A 19,664-nucleotide genomic window follows, 5' to 3' on the forward strand; every position below is an offset into this window, starting at 1 on the left:
GAAAAGATGTTGGGGGAGACCCCTTAGTGGTTATGCAAAGAGACATTCTTGCCTGAGGCTCCAGCATCCCAGGCTCAGTCCCCAGCACCGCCATTAGCCAGAGCTGAATAGGGGTCTGGTTTTTTTAAAAAAAAGTTTATAGGAAACGGAAAGGGCCGTGGAGAGCAGCCAGTGCTGTGCATAGTGCCCCCCGGACAGGTGGAACCGACCAGGTGGTCACTGCTCCAGTGCGAGGCGACGGCTCCGGGGGAAGGCAGGTGGATTGCACGCCCTTGGGTGTTTTCATGGGGCCTGTGTTTCGTCCCGAATAAGCACCCACATATGTAGGTCATTGACTTAGAATGAGTTCAGCTTTTTCTTTGCATCTGATTAACACAGACTTAAGTGGGGCCTGGAACTCCCCCAGGCCTCGGCAGGACACCTTTGCCCCCTTAGAAGAGCATCAGGGGTGTGACTTGGTGAGGAGCCCGCGGTGGCTGCCGTCAGCTCTCTGGCCTCCTTGGGATCAGGACTGGGCGCCTCATCCCGGAGCAGGGGGCTGCGGAGGGAGAGGGCCTGTGGGGAAAAGGCCAGTGCTGTGTCTCCTTAGCGCTGGGGACTGGGGACTGGAGTATTTCAAGAAGCCCGCCCGCGACCACCTTGGGAGAAAGGTACGTGACGGGTTTCAGAACCCTGGGCGCGAGCTGGGCCTGACAGCTGGGCCTTCTCTCTCTCTCTCAAGTGATGGTTTCCATCTGAAATGTCCCCAGCATAAAACGGCTTTGATCATGTTAGCTTTTTATGCTGCGTGGTAAAACTCTCGGGGAGGGGCGCTGGGGAATTTTTGGGGGGAGAGGTGCTCACTTTGGAGAATGAGGAGTGGAGTTTTTCAGCTTCCTCAGTAAGTGGCTGTCCAAGATTTGCTCAAACTCAGGGAGGAAAAGGAAAGGGAAAAAAAAGGGAGTATTTCCCCTGTGTACAGTGGTGATGGTGCATTTGGGGCGCGGGAGGGAGGGAGGGGGGCGCTTTCACCATCCTCACTGAGAAATTCCTGTGGAAGGAATTGTAACCCTGGAGTCCATCCAGGCAGAAGGGACAGCCATGCCTGTGATTTTTTTTTTTTTTTTTCCCCTTCTCCTTTTGGATTCTTTGAATCGGCGGGGAGTGAGCAGGAGTACTTCGTCCTCCTGTGCCAGCACTCCTTAAAAGGGAGCCGGCAGACAGCGCAGAGGACCGAGCAGAGCTCCACAAAGACTTGGCCAGCCGGCTGCGGTATGGCCTAGTTGATCACAAAGGACTGCCATGGAGTTGGGGTCACCGGCGAGACCCCACCACTGTCACCACCAGCCACGGGGACAGCAGGAGAGCAGTTCCCCGCTCAGCCCTGGCAGGTGTCTGACCTCAGGTGATCTGCAGGGTCGCCGGCTCCGGAACTTTCCCTGAGTTGGGGCCGGGTGGTGGCCGCAGGCCAAGCCAGCCTGCAGCCCGGAGGTCTGGGCTGTTCCAGCTGCTGCTGTTGCTTTCAGTTTTGCCAGGTGGGGGAGCCGGGAGCCGGGGGTTGGCCTGCCCAGCGCCGCGGTCTCCGAGGTGGTCCTCCTCCTCTTGGGCTGCCATCGCCTGGGAAGGTGCCCCGAAAGCACTTGCCAGCTGCAGGGAGAAGGCGGGAGTGTGGGCTCTGCCTTGGCACCCTGGTCCCCGTTCAGCCTGAATCAGTCAGCAGGTGCCCCAAAGACAGGAATCACCCCAAATTGCTGTGCAGGACAAAATCTTGGTCAAATGCAAACAGCACGCCCTCTCTAGACAGAGCTGCTTGGTTCTGGAGTTGAGCACAGGGGGAGTTCTGGGGATTTGATCCCAGGTTTGGTATTTGTGTCCTCTCCTCTGGATAGAGACAAATCGAGAACAAGAAAGGTACCCATAGTACCACTTCACCAATCCTGACGCTTCCCCGTGTGTGAGGGGACGGACGGGGGACTTGAACCCTGGTCCCTGTGTGTGTGAACATGCACTTAAACAGGGGCATCACCACCCAGCTCCAGTAGTTATATATATATATAATATTTATTTATTTACTTATTCCCTTTTGTTGTCCTTATTGGTTTTTTATTGTTGTAGTTATTGGTTATTGTTGTTATTGATGTCGTCATTGTTGGATAGGACAGAGAGAAATGGAGAGAGGAGGGGAAGACAGAGAGGGGGAGAGAAAGACAGACACCTGCAGTCCTGCTTCACCGCCTGTGCAGCGACTCCCCTGCAGGTGGGGAGCCGGGGGCTCGAACCGGGATCCTTATGCCGGTCCTTGCGCTTTGCACCACCTATGCTAACCTAACCCGCTGTGCTCCCATATATATGGCGCATTACTGGATCTGGGCGGTGGTGCTCAGGGCTGAGTGCTCATGGCACCCTGCACATGGACTAGGGTTCAAGCTCCCAGTCCCCACCTATAGGAGGGAAGCTTTACTAGCAGTGAAGCTGATCTGCAGGGGTCTCCCTCCTTCCCTGTCCCTGTCTCTTTCTGTCTCCTCCTCCTCTCTCTCTCTCTCTCTCCCCCCCTCCCCCGCCTCCCTCTCCCTCTCTCCCTGTTTCCCCACCCTTCACAATTATTCTGTCTCTATTCAATAAGTAACAAGTCAGATTGATACCACAGTTCCCAAATTTCCCCTGCTGTCATGGGGGCCACGGGCCACGGGACTCAAACAGCCACCTTCCCAGGGGAGCTAGCTCACCTGGCCGGCTTGATATTTTTTTAAATCAAACTTTAAAAGAAAAAGGAATCGGGAGTCGGGCGGTAGCGCAGCGGGTTAAGCGCAGGTGGCGCAAAGCACAAGGACCGGCATAAGGGTCCGGGTTCGAACCCCGGCTCCCCACCTGCGGGGGAGTCGCTTCACAGGCGGTGAAGCAGGTCTGCAGGTGTCTGTCTTTCTCTCCCCCTCTCTGTCTTCCCCATCTCTCTCCATTTCTCTCTGTCCTAGCCAACAACGACAACAATAACTACAACAATAAAAAACAACAAGGGCAACAAAAGGGAATAAATAAATAAAATAAATATGAAAAAAAGAAAGAAAAAGGAATCTAGAGTCCTTTGATTCACATGTAAAAGCAATGATACTTGTCTCCCTAGTCTGCCGCCTCCCCAGAGAAAGTGACACCACCAGGAAGCAGATGTGACCTGGCTCCACCCACATTGCTCAGTCCCACCCGGGAGCCCCTATTTTATTTCCATAGCAGGAGAACCACTCAGCTGTCACTGCTGGTGATGCCAGTAATCAAACCCAGGGCCTCAGGCACACAAGTCCTGTGCTCCCAAGATGTTCTCTGTCACCAGCACTTGTGTTTGCATGTGAGAGAGAGAGAGAGAGAGAGAGAGAGAGGAGAGAGGAGAGAGGAGACACACTCACAGTGGTGTCACGCAGATACAGAAAGGGTCCACCATTCCTCTGGCCCCCTGGCTGGACCTGGGCCTTTGCTCAGAGAACATTCTTGAATTTCAGTGTCCTGCTTGCTTTCCCGCCCCTAACCCCAGTCGTCAGTCTGTTGTCCACCTCTGTAGTATTGTCCTTTAAGAATGTTCCTTGTGGCCGGTCAGCCAGATGGCTCACCTGGACAGTGTGTCTGCTGTGTCTTGTCTGGGACCAGGTTTGAGCCCAGTCCTCACTGCACTGGAGGAAGGTCCTGTGCTGCGGTCTCTGGGCTTTGAGCAGTGAGGCTCCAGTGAAGCTGGGGTGGACCGCTTGGTGCAAGGACGCGCGCAGGGTGGGGCTCCGTGCCCAGCGCTGAGGGAGGGGTCCTCCACACAGTGGAGCAAGTGCTCGTATGTCTCTGAAATCGGGGGGGGGGGGGGGCAAAGGTGTGAGAACCGTGGACTAGCATGTATGCAATTCAGTCAATACTAGGGGTGCCAGGAAGTAGTCCAGTGGTTAGCCCACTGGACTCCCACGTGCAAGGCCGCCTGTTTCTGCTGCTTTGGCCGGACACCTCGGGGTTGCGGGGATCCCCTTCACTCCTGGGCGGTTCAGAATAAACAAGTCCTGTCTCCAGCTTGTCCTTCACTTGGGAGGGAGGCACGGCCAGGCTTCTGAGAGGGGTTGGGGGGAGAAGGGCCGAGCCCTAGCCAGCTGGCTGCTCCTCAGACTCAGCCTGGGCAGGCAGGCCACGCGGGCCACTTCCTTCCTATGTACATGTCCCAGCTGCCCCGGCGCCCACCCCACCTGGCACCTCCCACCCTGGTGTACCCCTGTGGGCTGAAGTCCCAGGACCCCACTCTGATCTGTGAGCGCAGTGGAGGCCTCGGCGGGTGAATGGGCTTCGTCCAAGACACCTTCAGCTCTGGGAACACGTCCTCTTCTCTGCCTTGAGGAGCTGGCGGGATGCCAGCACTACCCCCCCGCCCCAGCTCCCAGCCCCCAGCCCCTCTCACCCAGACTGTTCCAGGAGGATGAGAAAGTTCCAGGATCTTGGCTGCCAGGGCCTGTTGACTTGGTTCAAACCGAAACCCAGTTGGATGTGCCTGGCTAAGGGGAGTGGGGGGGACGGGGGAGGTTTCTCTGTGAAATCGGAAACTGGGGTGGGGGGGTGTTTGGTTGCAGTGCATGGATCTGGCTGGTAGCATCTGTGCTGATTAATTTGTTATTAGGCCTTAGTGGAGGGGGTCGAATATCCTGGAAGGACTCAACTTGGTGGGCTTCATGGCGGTGGCATCATGGGTCATACACCACTGAAGCCTCCTTACACAGTGGTGGAACTGGTGGCTCCCGAGTTGAAGTATAAAGTCTGGTACCCGGCATCGTGGGGGTGAGTTAATGATCAAAGATAAGGCAAGTCTGGGAGCTGGGGTGTGGGCATGGGGGCCGACCCACAGGGCTTGACCACGTGCAGCCCTGCTGGGGAGGTCATGCCGGCACACTGAGCTGGGCTTGGCTGTGTCCTTCTCGGGGGTGGGGAACGACAGGACTGGGGGTCCAGGGGGTCACTGTTGAGACCGATGAACTGGATGGCTGTGAGGGTCGTGCGCACCTGTTGTAGGCACAGGGAAATGCCACCGCCTGGGACAGGTGCCGTGTCTGGTGCGCTGTGGACGGTGTGGAGAATGGGGCAGAGCCCTGCCAAAGTGGACACGATCAGACGTACACTCCAGCATACCCGCCTCCTGGGATTGAGCCCGGGGCCCCCTGCCCGCACCCCCTGGACACCCCTGTCAGCTCAGAGCCTGGCCGCCTTGACCCAGGGACCTTGGGGATTCTTCCAGCACGGATTCCCCCGGGACACTTGGCTGTAGCCAGTTCTTGCTTGGGATGATTCTGGGACTCCTTTTTAAATTTTTTTTTTGACCCGTTTTCTAGATCAGCATTCCTGAGCCCCCTCCCCAGCCTCACCCCTTCTCAAGCATAAGCTGGGCTGAATCCATGAATTCAGTGCGCAGAAGAGCCAGACCCACCAGAGCCATGGGGAGCTGGTTCTGGAACCGGAACCAGCCTCACCTTCCCCCAGGCCTCTACTCTGCCCCCCGGGGGCCTTTCTACTGACGGATGCTTTAGCCCAGCTCTGCTTTATTAGCCTCGCCACAGGAGGAGGGACCCCAGGCAGGACCTCAGGCAGCGGGATGACCTGGAAGTGAACCACTGGGTCAGAGAACCCAGGTTTGGGCAGGTAAAGCTTTAGAAAAAGCAGGAAATGGGAGTCGGGCAGTGGCGCAGCAGGTTAAGTGCACATGGCGCAGAGCGCAGAGCGCAGGGACCGGCGTGAGGATCCCGGTTCGAGCCCCCGGCTCCCCACCTGCAGGGGAGTCGCTTCCCAGGCGGTGAAGCAGGTCTGCAGGTGTCTGTCTTTCTCTCCCTGTCTGTCTTCCCCTCCTCTTTCCATTTCTCTCTGTCCTATCCAACAACGACGACATCAATAACTACAACAATAAAAAGGGCAACAAAAGGGGAAATAAATAAATTTTTAAAAATTAAAAAAAAAAAAAAAAGAAAAACGGCTTTAGGAATAGTCCATGCAGAGCGTGCTTGGCGTGGGGTTCCGGGTTCCATGTGGAGCTGCTGTGAGGAAATCCGCTTGGGGTGGAGCGGGCACCCTTGTAAACATTATGTATTTTAAACATCTCCTTGCTGTAGAAAGGACTAGAACCAGTGCACCTGGCCTGGGCGGGATTCTTCCCGACTCTGGGACTCTGGGCGCTGTTCCCGGTGTGTGCAAGTCTGTGTCTCCACCACTTACTGCCCCTCAGCCAGGGTTGGCACATCTGCCAGGTGACGCCCAATAGATTTGCATGTGCCCGCTCTTCACAATCAGGTGGGCACCGCTCAGGACCCGGTCCTAGGTCAGGGCCACTGAGATGCCCTCAGTTCCCCCTTCCACCCCCAGCACTGTTCAGTTGGGTTTATGGTGGTGTGGGGGATTGAACCTGGGACCTCGGCGCCTCGGGCATGAGTGTCTCTGCATAACCATTATGCTATCTCTGCCCCTGCCTCAGGCTGAGCTACTCACTCAGGCACTGGGGCTGCCGGTAGGAACTTGGATCGGTGAAGTCACACATCTGTGTGTGGTTGGGCGCTGTCCTCTGAGCTCAGTGGCACATAGGGTCCACCGGGGGCAGCAGTGTGTGACTCTGCTTGGTTCCGCCGGCTGCCTTTCATGTGTGCATGATGGATACTATCTGCCCCACGTGTCTTTAGCCCTTTGATCAAAATGAGAAGCCAGGAGGATGGCTCAGTGTTGTGTCTTGAATGTCTTGGACTCTGGCACTAAATACAAAGATGGAACTGTCATAAATGGCAGAGCTGTGTTCGGATGTCTCTGAATTAAAAAAGGAGATAATCAAGTGATGAACTAGACATTGCTCAGCACCACATTCCTAGTTCATTCTCCTGCCCCTCCAGATGCTGAACGTACACATATTTTTAAATATATTAGAATGCCTAAGCGTATTCATCTATATGTATGACCAGAATATAAGTTATGTGGGTACCTACAATAGGATTCTCGTCCTCCAACTAAGTTGCGCAAGAAGAAGCGCAACCCCCAGCAGGAGGGGAGACCCTTTGAGACGTTGCCTTTTTTTTTTTCTTCTTCCCCCTCCAAGGTTATCTCTGGGGCTAGGTGCCTGCTACAAGTCCGCTGCTCATGGAGGCCGCCTTCTCCATCTTTGTGCCCTTGTTGTTATTTTTGGATAGGACAGAGAGAGATCAAGAGAGGAGGGGGAGAGAAAGACACCCGCAGACCTGTGTCACCACTTGTGAAGTGATCCCCCCCGCAGGTGAGAAGCTGGGAGCTTGAACCCAGATCCTTGCGCTGGTCCTGGTGCTTTGCACCGTGTGCGTTTAAACCCACTGTGCTACTGCCTGGCCCCCAAGATGGTGCTTCTTGAATGCCGTTTCCTTGCTGAGGACGGTTCTGGGACTTGCATTCCATGGCCCTGACTAGGTTCTTACTCAGATTTCCTGTGTTCTGGGGAACTCTTGGTTTACATAGAATGTTCAAGTATAGGGAGCCGGGCGGTAGCGCAGCGGGTTAGGAAGCACGCGTGGCACAAAGCACGAGGACCAGCAGAAGGGTCCTGGTTCGAGACCCCGGCTCCCCACCTGCCGGGGAGTCGCTTCACAGGCGGTGAAGCAGGTCTGCAGGTGTCTGCCTTTCTCTCCCCCTCTCTGTCTTCCCCTCCTCTCTCCATTTCTCTGTCCTATCCAACAATGACATCAATAACAACAACAATAATAACTACTACAACAAAACAAGGGCAACAAAAGGGAATATATATATATATATGTATATGTATATATTTAAGAATCTTCAAGTGTTCCATAGATATTTTAGTGTGTACTGATACAGGTACGTTTTACATGCATGGGTGTGTGTGTGTTGATCTGAGGTAGGAATTCCTTGTTTACAGACCGTGAGCGTTTGCCCTGCAGAGCTTTGAAGTGGAAGGGAGAGGCAGCCATGGCATTGTCACGACAAGCAGTACAGTACAGGGCAGGGAATAGAACATGTGTCCTGAGGTTAATTGATTACATGTGTCGTACTCTTCTCTGTCCCAGGTAGGGAGATGTGTGGAGATGAATGGCGTGTGATCAGTGTGTTAATAGCGGCTGGGAGAAGGGAGTATGTGGCAGTTTGCAGTTAGAGTAGGAAGGGGTTTGGGTTTTTATTATTTTCTTATTATTTTCCCTTTTGTTGCCCTTGTTGTTGTAGTTATTATTGGTGGTGTCGATGTCATCGCTGTTGGCTAGGACAAAGAGAAATGGAGAGAGGAGGTGGGGGGAAAGGGTTTTGAAGGGTGAGTAGGAGTTCGCACACAAGCAAGCTCTCAGTGTCCGGGATGGGGCTCCATGGCCAAAGTAGCTGCTTAGTTACCACGGAACTGCTCTTGTCATTGGAGATCTGGTGAACTGCCCTGTCCCTCCCCCCCCCCCCCCCAGCCCTCGCTGGTCATCCTGAGTGATCCTGTGTGTCTTCAGTTCCATGGCGGCCTGGCAGCATGGCATCCGGTGGTGAGGCGAGCTGGACTGTGCCAGTCCGGTGGCTCCAGAGTAGGACGCCACCATAGAGCACCTGCCCCTGCTTGCCACCCAGGGGTGACCTGGCCTGGCACCTGACCCCTCGCGGGCCTCTACGTCATGGGTGGGCTCAGATAACACCAGGAACCGTGAACCCCTCGCACACGACCCCTCACCCCTCGTTGACTTTGCCAAGAAAGTGCAATTTTATTGAACCTTAGGATTGGTTGCTTAACGGAGTCATCAGTTCTAGGAGTGAGTTAAAATGCCGTCTGTTGGTGGCAGGCTAAGGGCGTTCGTTCATCAGAGAGGCTGCGGATTAACAGTTGTCAGCATTTATGCTAATTGCCCTGCGACCCTGGGCTCAAGGATTGCACTTAATAACGCGCCCCCTCCCTCTTCCTCCGGCAGTGGGCAAGGCCTCAAATCCAGGGGATCCGGATTTGCGGGGTCCCTTCCCCGGGCACCTTGGGAGATAGGAGGGAAGCAATGTGACAATGTCACCAGGGTGTGACCCACACGTGACAGTGACAGCTCTCCGTTAGAACCAGCCCACAGAGAGGCTTCGTTCAGGGCCCTGCCGGTGGATTGGGTGGTGGTGTGTGACTCCAACATGACAAGTAGCCTTTTCTTAAGGAGTACATTTCCACACAATTCCCACCACCAGAACTCCGTATCCCATCCCCTCCCCTGATAGCTTTCCTATTTTTTATCCCTCTGGGAGTATGGACCCAGGGTCATTGTGGGATGCAGAAGGTGGAAGGTCTGGCTTCTGTAATTGCTTCCCTGCTGAACATGGGTGTTGACAGGTGGATCCATACTCCCAGCCTGTCTCTCTCTTTCCCTAGTGGGGCAGGGCTCTGGGGAAGTGGGGCTCCAGGACACATTGGTGGGTCGTCTGCCTAGGGAGGTCCGGTTGGCATCATGGTAGCATCTGGAACCTGGTGGCTGAAAAAGAGTTAACATACAAGGCAAAACAAATTACTGGCTGATCATGAACCCAAAGGCAAGAATATTGCAGATGAAGATTTGGGGGTCTCCGATTTGGAGAAAGCTAGTAGGTCTGTTTTAGGTCTGTTCCAGCGGGCCCATGATATCAGAAGTCAGGTGCAGGCAGACAAGTGGCCTTTTCAGCGAGTCTGTGATGATCTGTGGTGGCCGCAGTTGAGAGAGAGAATGGTTCGTGGGTAGCAAGACAACAAGAAGTCGCTGCTTGTCCAGCCCCTCTGACCTCCTCCATTGTGTCCCCAGGGTCGCACCGCCTTCCACACACACCGATGAACTGGTGAAGCTGGAGTTCCTGCAGAGGAAGCCACACAGCCCCTCCCGGGACCCCTAACCTCGCGGACAGGTGAACTGCGGTGAGTTGTCAGTGCCCCCAGCACCAGGTAGCAGGTGGGCTTTCCAGAAGCCTCTCGGAGGGGTCTTTTCAGTTAGCTGTTCGCTGAACGCCAGGAGTCTCTGGACAATTCTCGGGGCCTGCTCACAGCTAGAAGCACATTGATTGTCTTTCAATTAATCGCATCTGGTATCACAGCTTTGCGAAGCAAAGCACGTGTGATTAAGTCTGCTAGGGTGGAGAGCAGGGCCCAGTGAGCGCCCCTGTGTGCAGGAAGGGGTCCGCAGGGCCCAGTGAGCGCCGCTGTGTGCAGGAAGGGGTCCGCAGGGCCCAGTGAGCGCCCCTGTGTGCAGGAAGGAGTCAGCCGAGATGAGGCAGGAGGAGATGCCAGTCTCGTGGCGGTGGTGTCCACGCACGATGGCCGGCCGGGCAGGGAAAGGACTCGGAGAGAGCCCCCTCGCTCCCTGCCCCAGTGGCCTGGCAGTGGGGGCGGTGGGAACGTGGTTCTGTGTACACTCTGGGAGCTTGGGCAGCATGCTGATTGACGGGGGTTCTGTCCTCTGTCCAGAAACTTGTGTATGTGTGTTGTCAGTGAGGGCTCTTGAATTCCACACCAAGGTGCGCTTACCCATTAATTTTTTTCACCTACAAATTCTGAATCTTGCATATCTCAAAGTAGCAACTTCTCAAAAGTGACTGTATTAAAAAATAGTTTTTTTTAAAAAATCATTTTATTTGTTAAGACAAACCGAGAGGGGAGGGGAGGAGAGAGAGAGAGAGAGAGAGAGAGGGAGGGAGGGAGGGAGACCTGCAGAAGCTTCACCACTTGTAAAGCTCCCACCCTGCACAAGGGGACTGGGGTCTTGAAAACCCGGAGCCTAGCACCTGATGACACGGCCTGGTTGGGTGTGCCACTGCCCAGCCCCCTCAGCTCAGTCTCCTGAAGAGTCCTGGGGACATTTGTGAAGCCAGGCGGGCGGTGGTGATGGGGTGACAGTTTGGCTGGATTCTCCACGTGGGTCTTCTGGAAACATCACTTGGGTCCGGCGTAGAGAATCCGGCAGGATCCTCACAGTCGGTGGGCTGGGTGGGGTTGAGATATTGACTCCCTGTGTTGGGTACAAGGGCAGAGGTGTCAGTGGTGTTGAAAATGGGTCAGACTGTCAGACTGGTTCTGTGTCTCCACTCTGCCTGGCACTGCCCAGGGGCTCTTTAATCGTGCACAGCAGGCCTGTACTCTGCCCTGACCCTCCTGGCCCTGTAGTAAGAGGTCCTGACGGAGAGGAGACTGCTTCGTGGTGTGGCCAACCTTGGCTCTGTTCCCCCCCAGCATCATCAAGGCTGTAGCTGTGTGCAGGCCTCACAGTCTCAGAGGACCCCCTCACCACATTAAAAACAATACACAATAAGGTTTGTTTATTTATTTATTTATTTAGAGAGACTAAAATGCCACGCTGACCACAAGTGTGGTGCTGGAGGCTGAAGCCCAGGCTTCAGACTTGACACATCATGCCCGCTGTTGGTTAAGCCATCGTCCCAGCCAGGTGTGTGTGTGGTGGGTGGGGGTGGGGGCTTGGAGGAGCCCCAGCCTGTGCCCCCCACCCCTGACCCCAGTCTCCTCGCTCCCAGTGTCTCCATCAGGTGGTCATTGTGGCCGGAGGTCCTGACCTCAGTGACAAAGTGACATTTGACCCTAGCTGTCCCTCGCCGATGATGGGTGGCTGTGGGCCTCTGACACCCTCCCACTCCCCCCAAGAGGCAGGGTCGCCCTGCATCCCAGGTGTGGTTCAGGGGGGACAAGAAGGTCCATTCTCTGTGTGAATCTTTCCGTTCAGGATCTGTTCGTCCTGCATCTGTGATCTTCAGACCTGTAACAAGTGTGTCTGAACACCCCGTTTCTACTGCCCTTGTGATGAGGTGGAGGGAGCTTGGTGGTCACTTTGTTTCCCGTGTGCCACCAGGGGGACCCAGAGACGGATGCACCTGCCGCGGACAGGGAGTTGGCTCCCCTTCTCTGTCTCTGTGCTTCTGGGGCGCAGGAAGTCTGGGACCCAGCAAACCCAGGGGGCAGAAAATAAAAGTGACAGGCAGCCGGAGTGACCCAGGGCCTTGTGAGGGGTCGGGCCACTGCCGAGTGGCTTCCCAGGCCCAGTTTGTTCTTGCTTTTATTCTCTGAGAGGTGATGGTGATGGGAGAGACATGGTAGCACTGCGCCTCCATTTTTGGAGTATGGTGGGAGGGGAAACATCCATGATGCTCCGGGGTGGTGTGGCTGGAACCCAGGGCTACACACACACACACACACACACACACACACACACACACACACACACACACACACACACACACACACACACACACTGAGGGGTGTGCTGTTCCAGGCGAGTCACCTCCTGGCCCTCACCTAGGTCGTGAGGAGTGACCCACAGTGCAACCCTCTCCAGTGATGGGTCCCCTGCTGATTGTGGGTGCTTTCGTGTTTCTAGGAGCTGACTTACAGATCCAGGGATTCTAAAGGAGGTGGAGGCTGAGGCTGAGACTCTGGCAGTGGTCAAGCAGCTGAGGCCGGGGGTGGGGGGCAGCAGCGTGTCTCCAGTCCCCAGGCCCTGCCCAGGGCACCCCCTTCCCTGGCAGCCATCCCCCGTTCTCCCATTGGCTTTGTTTATTGATAGATGCTTTTATTCTCGGCTCACTTGGCAACTCCCACCTGGCCCCCTGCTGTTAAGAATAAAAAGCCTTCCTGGTTAACTAGACGCATTAGCAATTAAGATTATTCCTTTCGATTTATGCCCCCTTAGGATAAATAGGAAGGCTTTTTTTTTTTTTTTTTTAAGAGGAAAGTGTGGTGGGATCCATGCGTTTCCCGGAGGGTTCAGCATGAGCCTGTCTGCCAAGAGTGGCCCCTCACGCAGGCCGGGCAGATGGAATGTTCTCTGTGCTTCTCTGAGGCGGCCCAAGCAGTGACATTTATACATATTTCATAATGTGGTTTCTCTAGACGCGGGGAGCAAACAAATCAATTTCTCAGCAGTCTCCTATTTAAGAGACACAGCTACAACCTCTAGTAAAAGTCACAGAAGCTGTTAGAATTAATCACATGTGGCAAAAGAGAGTGCGCCCGGGGCGGGCGGGGGGGGGGGGGGGGGGGAGGATGTTCTAGCACAGGCTGGAAGCCCGAGCCCTGAGCTCAGTGGCAGTGTGTCTGTCCTGTTCCGGCCCTGTCCCCCAGCTTCCATTTGGATCTGTCCAGAGCAGGCCTTGGCCTTGGTCAGGGTTGTTGCTACCTTTCCATGATTGTCGTTTCTCCAGGGGCCTGGCTGAGCTGTGTGCTCCCTGCGCCCTGTAACCCAATCCCCTTGCTGCGGCCACCTCCCGCCTCCCGTCTTCCGGTGCAGCTCTACATTGTCTGGCTCAAAGGAGGCCTTTGTTGGCCCGGCCAGGCAGGGTGTAACCTGCGACTCCTTGGAAAATGTAGCCAAGCCCAGCTCCCTGGGTGATTGGTTTCCTGGGACCTAGGGGAGGTGTTTTCTGGGGGCTGTGGAGACTCTGGTTAATTTGTCTTTTTGTGATACTGTTTCTTAAAGGGGCAGGGGAGGAAGTGGGGGACTTCCTAGTGAAAGCTGCCTGGGATTTCCATGGGCCTCACACTTCCGGACGGAGGTTCTGTCCCTCCCTGGGCTCTCCGGGCTGTGTTTGCATTTTAAACTGATGTGTAAACAGGCTCTCCCTCAGATGTAAATAGGGTTTAAGTCATTTTTAAATAAATGTAGAAGAAAATTGTTCAAAGTTTTTCTTTGCTTGTTTGTTTGGCTTGTATGAGGCTGGGAGACAGCTTGCCCAGTGAAGCTGATCATACCAAGGCCCTGGGCTTAAGCCCCAGCACCCACGGAGCACCATGGGACAGTACTCCAGTCCTTTCTCTCTCTCCCCCACCCACTCCCCAATCTAGAAGGCTCTTTGTGGTAGCATCACATGTGTGTGAAGTCCAGGGTTACACACACACACACACACACACCCCAACTGAGCCGGCATGACAGCTCACTTTCATAGTTCACTTGCATTGTCATGGATACGACCCAAGTTCAAGACCAGCCTTCAGCCTCAAGTTGTGACCCAGGTCCCAAGCTTCTTCACATTTATTTTGCTTGCTCTTGGCATAGGGAGGAGAGTATTCCCCTGCTGTCATGTTTCTCCTCTCTCTCTCTCCTTTATTTGCTAGGACAGACAGAAATTGAGAGAGCTAGAGAGATACGTGCAGTGCTTGCTTCACTGCTTGTGGAGCGGAGACTTGAACCTGGGTCCTTGTGCATTGTAACATGTGTGCTCAGTCAGGGGTGCTACTGCCTGGCCCATCTTTTTCTCTTTTAGAATGGAATGAAATTAGTTTAGATATTTGTAAGCTACCTGGACTACTCGGAAACCTTAAAGAAGTCCCCATAAGTCCCTGGAGTACTGTTTGTTTTCCTGTGGCAGTGGCTCCATCCGGATGTGTCCTCTGATCTAGATGTGGCAGAAAGGCTTGGCAGTGCTTCAGCCAACCAGCTAAGCTGGTGGAGTCCAGGACTTGCACACCTGAGGTTCAGACAAACACCCCCACCCCCCCCCACCCCCCGCACATAAAAGACAGTAGCATCTTAGCCTTTGGAGGGGGCAGGTGGTATGCAGGTGCCCTGGTTTGGTGGCTCAGTCGCCTGTAGACAGAAGCCATGTTCTGCCTTCAGTCCGGGAAGCTCTGGGGATTCTGGGGGGAGCTGGACTCCTGTACCCTGAACCTCCTGGCCAGCGCTGACAGCCTCCTGGGGGTGAGCCCTTGGTCGCTGTTATTGCTGGAACCTGGGTTCTAGCCTCAGCGGCTGGCACTGGGGGAGGGTGTAGTCAGCAGGCTTGGGCTGAGGAGCAATGCTAGTTAGCCCAGAAACTCCAGAATGATTTCTGTGAGCTCCCTGGGCAAAGGCTTTGTCTGTGGGTGAGCCTCTTTTTTTTTCCTGACACCTGCTTGTCCCCCTGAGCCCCCCAAGAAGCATTGTTGGGAGCCCCAGGCTGCTATGGGGCCGAGGATGTGTGGCGTGGGGGCCCCTGGCCGGCTTCTGTCAGGGAGCAGCCCGGCTTGGTGCTGCCTTCGCTGGAAGTGTTTGCAGCAGACAGAAGGCAAAGCAGCAGGTCACGCTGCCTGTTTGGGGGAGTGTGTGTGTTCTGAAATGATTCCGCTGCAGGAAATAGTGAGCGTGCCTCTGTCTTACCTCCATGCATGGCGGGCGGGCGCTTGCACCCTGTGTGGCTGGCGGGCTGGCGGGGCTGACCCCACTGTTGTCACCCTCCTTCGCACGGGTGCAGAGTTTGGGGAGCTTCTGGGGTGCTCACATCTGAGCTGGGATTATGGTGGCAGCCAGGGCGGCCCGCCCCTGTGGGAGCTTCCAGAGCCCCAATCCCTCGGGGTGCTGGGGACTGAGGGGACAGATGGCCCGTGCGTCACATCCCTTGGTGGCAGCCGTGTGTTTGGCCTGCCTCTTACAGACTGGAGGCTGCGCTTTCCTGAGCCTGGAAGCCCCTGCCCCGTGTCCAGGTCTTCACTGCCTCTCTGGCTCTCGCTACATCAATGGCCGCTCTCTGGCTTCCTCATTGCAGCTGGGCTGGGGTCCCGCTTCCTCTGGGAGGAGGGCACTATTGACCGGCCCCTGGTTGCCTGCCGCCCTCGGCCCCCCCCCCCCCCCCCCAGCCTTCCACAGAGGACCGGTCTCCCACAGGCTGGCATGCCTGTCTCGTTTGGATGGAGCAGAGGATGCAGTGGGCAGAGGATGTGCCCTGGGTGAGGGGTGAGGGCCATGCCCACAGCTCTCCCCCAGTGACACACCTGCCTTGTGCATTGCTAGGGCTCATCAAGGCAGGGGGCTTGTCTGCGACCTGTACCTTGGGCAGGGACCAGGGGAGGAGGAGAGGGGGCTGAGGGAAGGGACAGGAGGTATTCACAGCCTGATGGTGCAGTGAGTGAGGCAGCCATCCCCTTGGCGCTGGGAGCAGAGGGGCAGCAGTGTTCTCTCCTTCCCAGCTCTGGCCCATTCTGGTGTGCTTTCCTGCTGGGGTTAGGGGAGGTGGGCTGGGTCCCCCCTCTTCCCCGCCAACCTGTTTCCTCATGGAGCAAGGAGTGCTGGCAGTACGTATGTTGGGGCCACAGTGCTTGGTACCGGGCATGAAACTTGGGGGTTTGCTGTGGTGTCAGATGTTGGAATTGTGTCTTTGGGGGGCCTGAGCTGGTCTAAGCCCAGCACACTCAGCACTGTCACTCCCAGCTCTGTGCCAGCCTGTGCCCAGCTGCCAGGACACCTGTTTTGAGACTTACCCGTCCCTGGGAAAATGGCTTCATGTTCGCCTGAGTGTGACCAGTGAGGTGGAGGTCACCACAGCCCCTCTGTCCTCAGCAGTGACCCGGTCAGCATCGCAGAGAACGCACACCCGGGCTTTCTCCCCAGCTCCGAGCTGGGAGGAGGCCATCCTCGGGGCCACTTCACATGAAAGGCAGTTAGATCCAGGTCACCGGGTTTGGGCTTCTCCATTTTATGGCAAAGTCTGGAAGATGCAGATTTGTAACCGCCGATGCTAATGAGTTCAGACCGTTTGAGTCTCACACTGAATAATGGCTGGAATTAGCCAAGCTGGGGGCTTCTAAGATCCTTGGGTTGCTGTAATCTTTTATCAGATTCAACTGATAGCATGAGGTCATATCCCATCACTTTTATTATTAACAATCCCAGCCGTAAAAAGAGACCTACCTATTCGGGCGGGAGAACCGAGCCGGACACAGAGCCATGGAGAGACATCCCAGTATGCGGGTGGGGGCGGGAGGCACGCGCGGGGAGGCCCAGATGCGCCATTGTGGCCACAGACACAGAGGAAGAGCTTCCAGACCCCTCTTCCACGTTAAACATACTCCATTGATCCCGGGGTCTGATTTGCGGCCCAGGAAGCCTGGGACCCACAGCTCTGCAGCTGTAAAGCCAGTTTGGGCTTCGCGAAAGATGAACTTGTAAAACAACGCAGGTTAGGAAAAGGCTTCGGTGGCCCAGGGTGGTCACAACACACACGATGCACACCACGGTGAGGAAACACGCAGATCCTTGCCAGGTTTCCGCACGGGGCAGAAATTGGAGGGCAACTTCTCTTTGAAAGGGAGGCAGCCCATTGCCACAGCAGGGAAGCGGTGTGTAGACTCAGACCTGCCCACTACTTATACAAGTGGGTCTTGTGTGGAGTACTTGAACTGTATACTCCATTTATCCTAAGTGTGTGTGTGTGTGTGTGTGTGTGTGTGTGTGTGTGTGTGTGTGTGTGTGTCACAGACATTTCTCCCTCTCCTCTCTCCCCCAATCGATATTGTAGGTGTCTTCTTGTAACCTAATGTTAGGGGTCCCCATATCCAACACCCCACCCACCCCCGCTCAGCAAAAGTGACAGCTCTGATCTGATGTCAAACTTCAGTTATCAGAGACCCACATAGTTAATGACTGCCACCTCTCCAGATTCAAAGGAGGTCTCGAAACTTTACATCAGGCTCAACCTGACGCTGTTGACAGGCTACGGAAGAAGGGCAAACGCTAGAAGAAGAAGAAGTTACCAGAGGGCTGGAAACCTACTCTTAGAATGAATGGGGGGGGAGGAGTCGGGCAGTAGCACAGTGGGTTAAGCACATGTGGTGCAAAGTGCGAGGTTCGAGCCCCCGGCTCCCCACCTGCAAGGAAGTCACTTCACAAGAGGTGAAGCAGGTCTGCAGGTGTCTGTCTTTCTCTCCCCCTCTCTGTCTTTTCCTCCTCTCTCCATTTCTCTCTGTCCTATCCAACAAGGGTAACAAAAGGGAATAAATAAATATTTTAAAAAAGAAGAATGAATCAGGGGGCTAACCATAAGGAAAACTGTTTTCTTGGGCTGCTGTCTCCACTGAGGGGAGCATAGCATCTCCCACTCTCCACAGGCCACGCACGGTGTTCTGGCTTCTTGGTGAGCTGTCAGGGAAGTGGAAGCGGCAGAATTCTTTACAGGATGCTAATTGGTCTATTCGGGGATTTTATTTTTTTAGATAGAAACAGCATCTGTGCCTACTGGTAACTGAGTTAATGGCTTCTGTGGTCTGCGTGACCTCACTGTGACAGGCCTGGCAGCGCCTCTCTGGAACTGGGCGGCGGGGCAGGGCGAGATGGGGTGCCTCTTACCGTGGCCTGGGACCTTGGAGAATCCTCTGGAGATGGCCTGCGTGTACTGGGAGGGTGCTTCTAGAAAAAATCAGGAGGGAGGCAGTTGGGCCGTTTTGCCTGGTGCGACTAGAGCAGATCTGAGCTGAGTGATGGGGACGGGGGAGACTTGGCCTGGTTCCTTCTTCCTCAGAGGTGCCGTCTTCCCAGCTCACAATTGTATTGTGGGCTGTGCCTTTGGGTTTGTTTGTTTTTATTGCCACTGGGCTTATCACTGGGGCTGGGTGCCAACACTAGAAATCCAAGGCTCCTAGCAGCCATTTTTCCTTTTTTTTCTTTTTTTTAATCTGAGAGGGCAGAGGAGAGAGAGAGACCTCCCTGCTTTACCGCTCATGAAGCATTCTCCCTGCAGGTGGCGTGCGGGGTTTTGATCCCGGATTCCTGCACATGGTGGTAGGGTGTAAAGTTTCACCAAGTGTGCCACCACCTGGCCCCCTGGGCTGTGATTTTGGGCGACTCATTTTGAAAACACACCCGTGGGTGGGCAGGAAGACGCCCCTTTACCGCTGTTTCTGAGGAGTCCTGCGCAGCAGTTGTGGGAGAGGCTGGAGGTGGAGTTGGAGGCCACCAAGTGTCAGGACCCGGGCATCTGCCCACCAAAGACAGATTTGCAAGTGAGCATAAAAATAGATGCCATATTATTGGCTTACGACTGACTACCGGCCATCAGTCGGGGTGGGGGGCAAGAAAGCTCCTGTGGGAGGACAGCGCCTGAGGTGCCCGGGCCCGGGGTTCAGCTCCAGCCCTCGTGTGGCGGTGGGAGCCCTTCCTATGATTACCCAAAGCAGGGAAGTCGCGTGTGCTTGACACCCAGGTTCGTTCGTTTGTTGTTTGGTTTTGTTTTTGCTTCTGCCACCACAGTTCCATTATGAACCCACTGCTCCTGCTGCTGACATCATCATTATTCTTTTGTCCTTTTATATTAGGAGAGGAATTAGGTGGGAAGAAAGACACTTGCAGCACTGTCTCCTCACTCAGGACACCCCCCACACACACACACTGATGAGGACTAGGGACTTGAACCCATATCCTTGTGCATGGAGACCCAGATTTTTAGGAGGTGAGTGGGGCAGGCAGGGGAGCAGCTCCCCACACACCCACTTCCAGTATTTCTGTGCCTCTGTCAATTAGAATTCTTTTTTTTTTTTAAGCCCCGTGGTCCCACCTGCAGGGGGAAAGCTATGTAAGTGGTGAAGCAGTGCTGCAGGTGTCTCTCTGTCTCTCTCTCTTTATCTCTCTTTTCACACTCAATTTCTGGCTGTCTTTACCCAATACATAAAGATAATTTTTTTAAAAATTAAAAGAAAGCAATCTGGGGCAGGGGTAAACAACACAATAGTTATACAAAGAGACTCTCATGCTTGAGGTTCCAAAGTCCCTAGTTCAATCCCCTGAACCACCATAAGCCAGAACTGAGCAGTGCAGTAGGAAAAAAAAAAAAAAAAAATTCTTTTTTTTTTTTAAATACTTACTTTATTCCCTTTTGTTGCCCTTTTTGTTTTATTGTTGTATTGTTGTCGTTGTTGGATAGGACAGAGAGAAATGGAGAGAGGAGGGGAAGACAGAGAGGGGGAGAGAAAGACAGACACCTGCAGACCTGCTTCACCGCCTGTG

At 54.7% G+C, this 19,664-nt stretch overlaps 1 protein-coding gene across 2 annotated transcripts in view; it reads left to right on the forward strand.

The window, feature by feature from the left end:
• The window catches only part of CTBP2 (C-terminal binding protein 2), a 95,157-nt gene that overhangs the window by 26,151 nt on the left and 49,342 nt on the right, over window positions 1-19,664 (forward strand). Inside the window, exon 2 of one of the 2 annotated variants that reach the window (XM_060171097.1) lies at window positions 9,723-9,832. The exons of the other annotated variant lie outside the window; for it this stretch is intronic. The gene's annotated coding sequence lies outside the window, so the exon portion shown is untranslated. The remainder of the gene's footprint in view (window positions 1-9,722; window positions 9,833-19,664) is intronic. 2 annotated transcript variants of the gene reach the window in all.

Source organism: Erinaceus europaeus, chromosome 14, assembly GCF_950295315.1.
Source record: "Erinaceus europaeus chromosome 14, mEriEur2.1, whole genome shotgun sequence".
NCBI lineage: Eukaryota > Metazoa > Chordata > Mammalia > Eulipotyphla > Erinaceidae > Erinaceus > Erinaceus europaeus.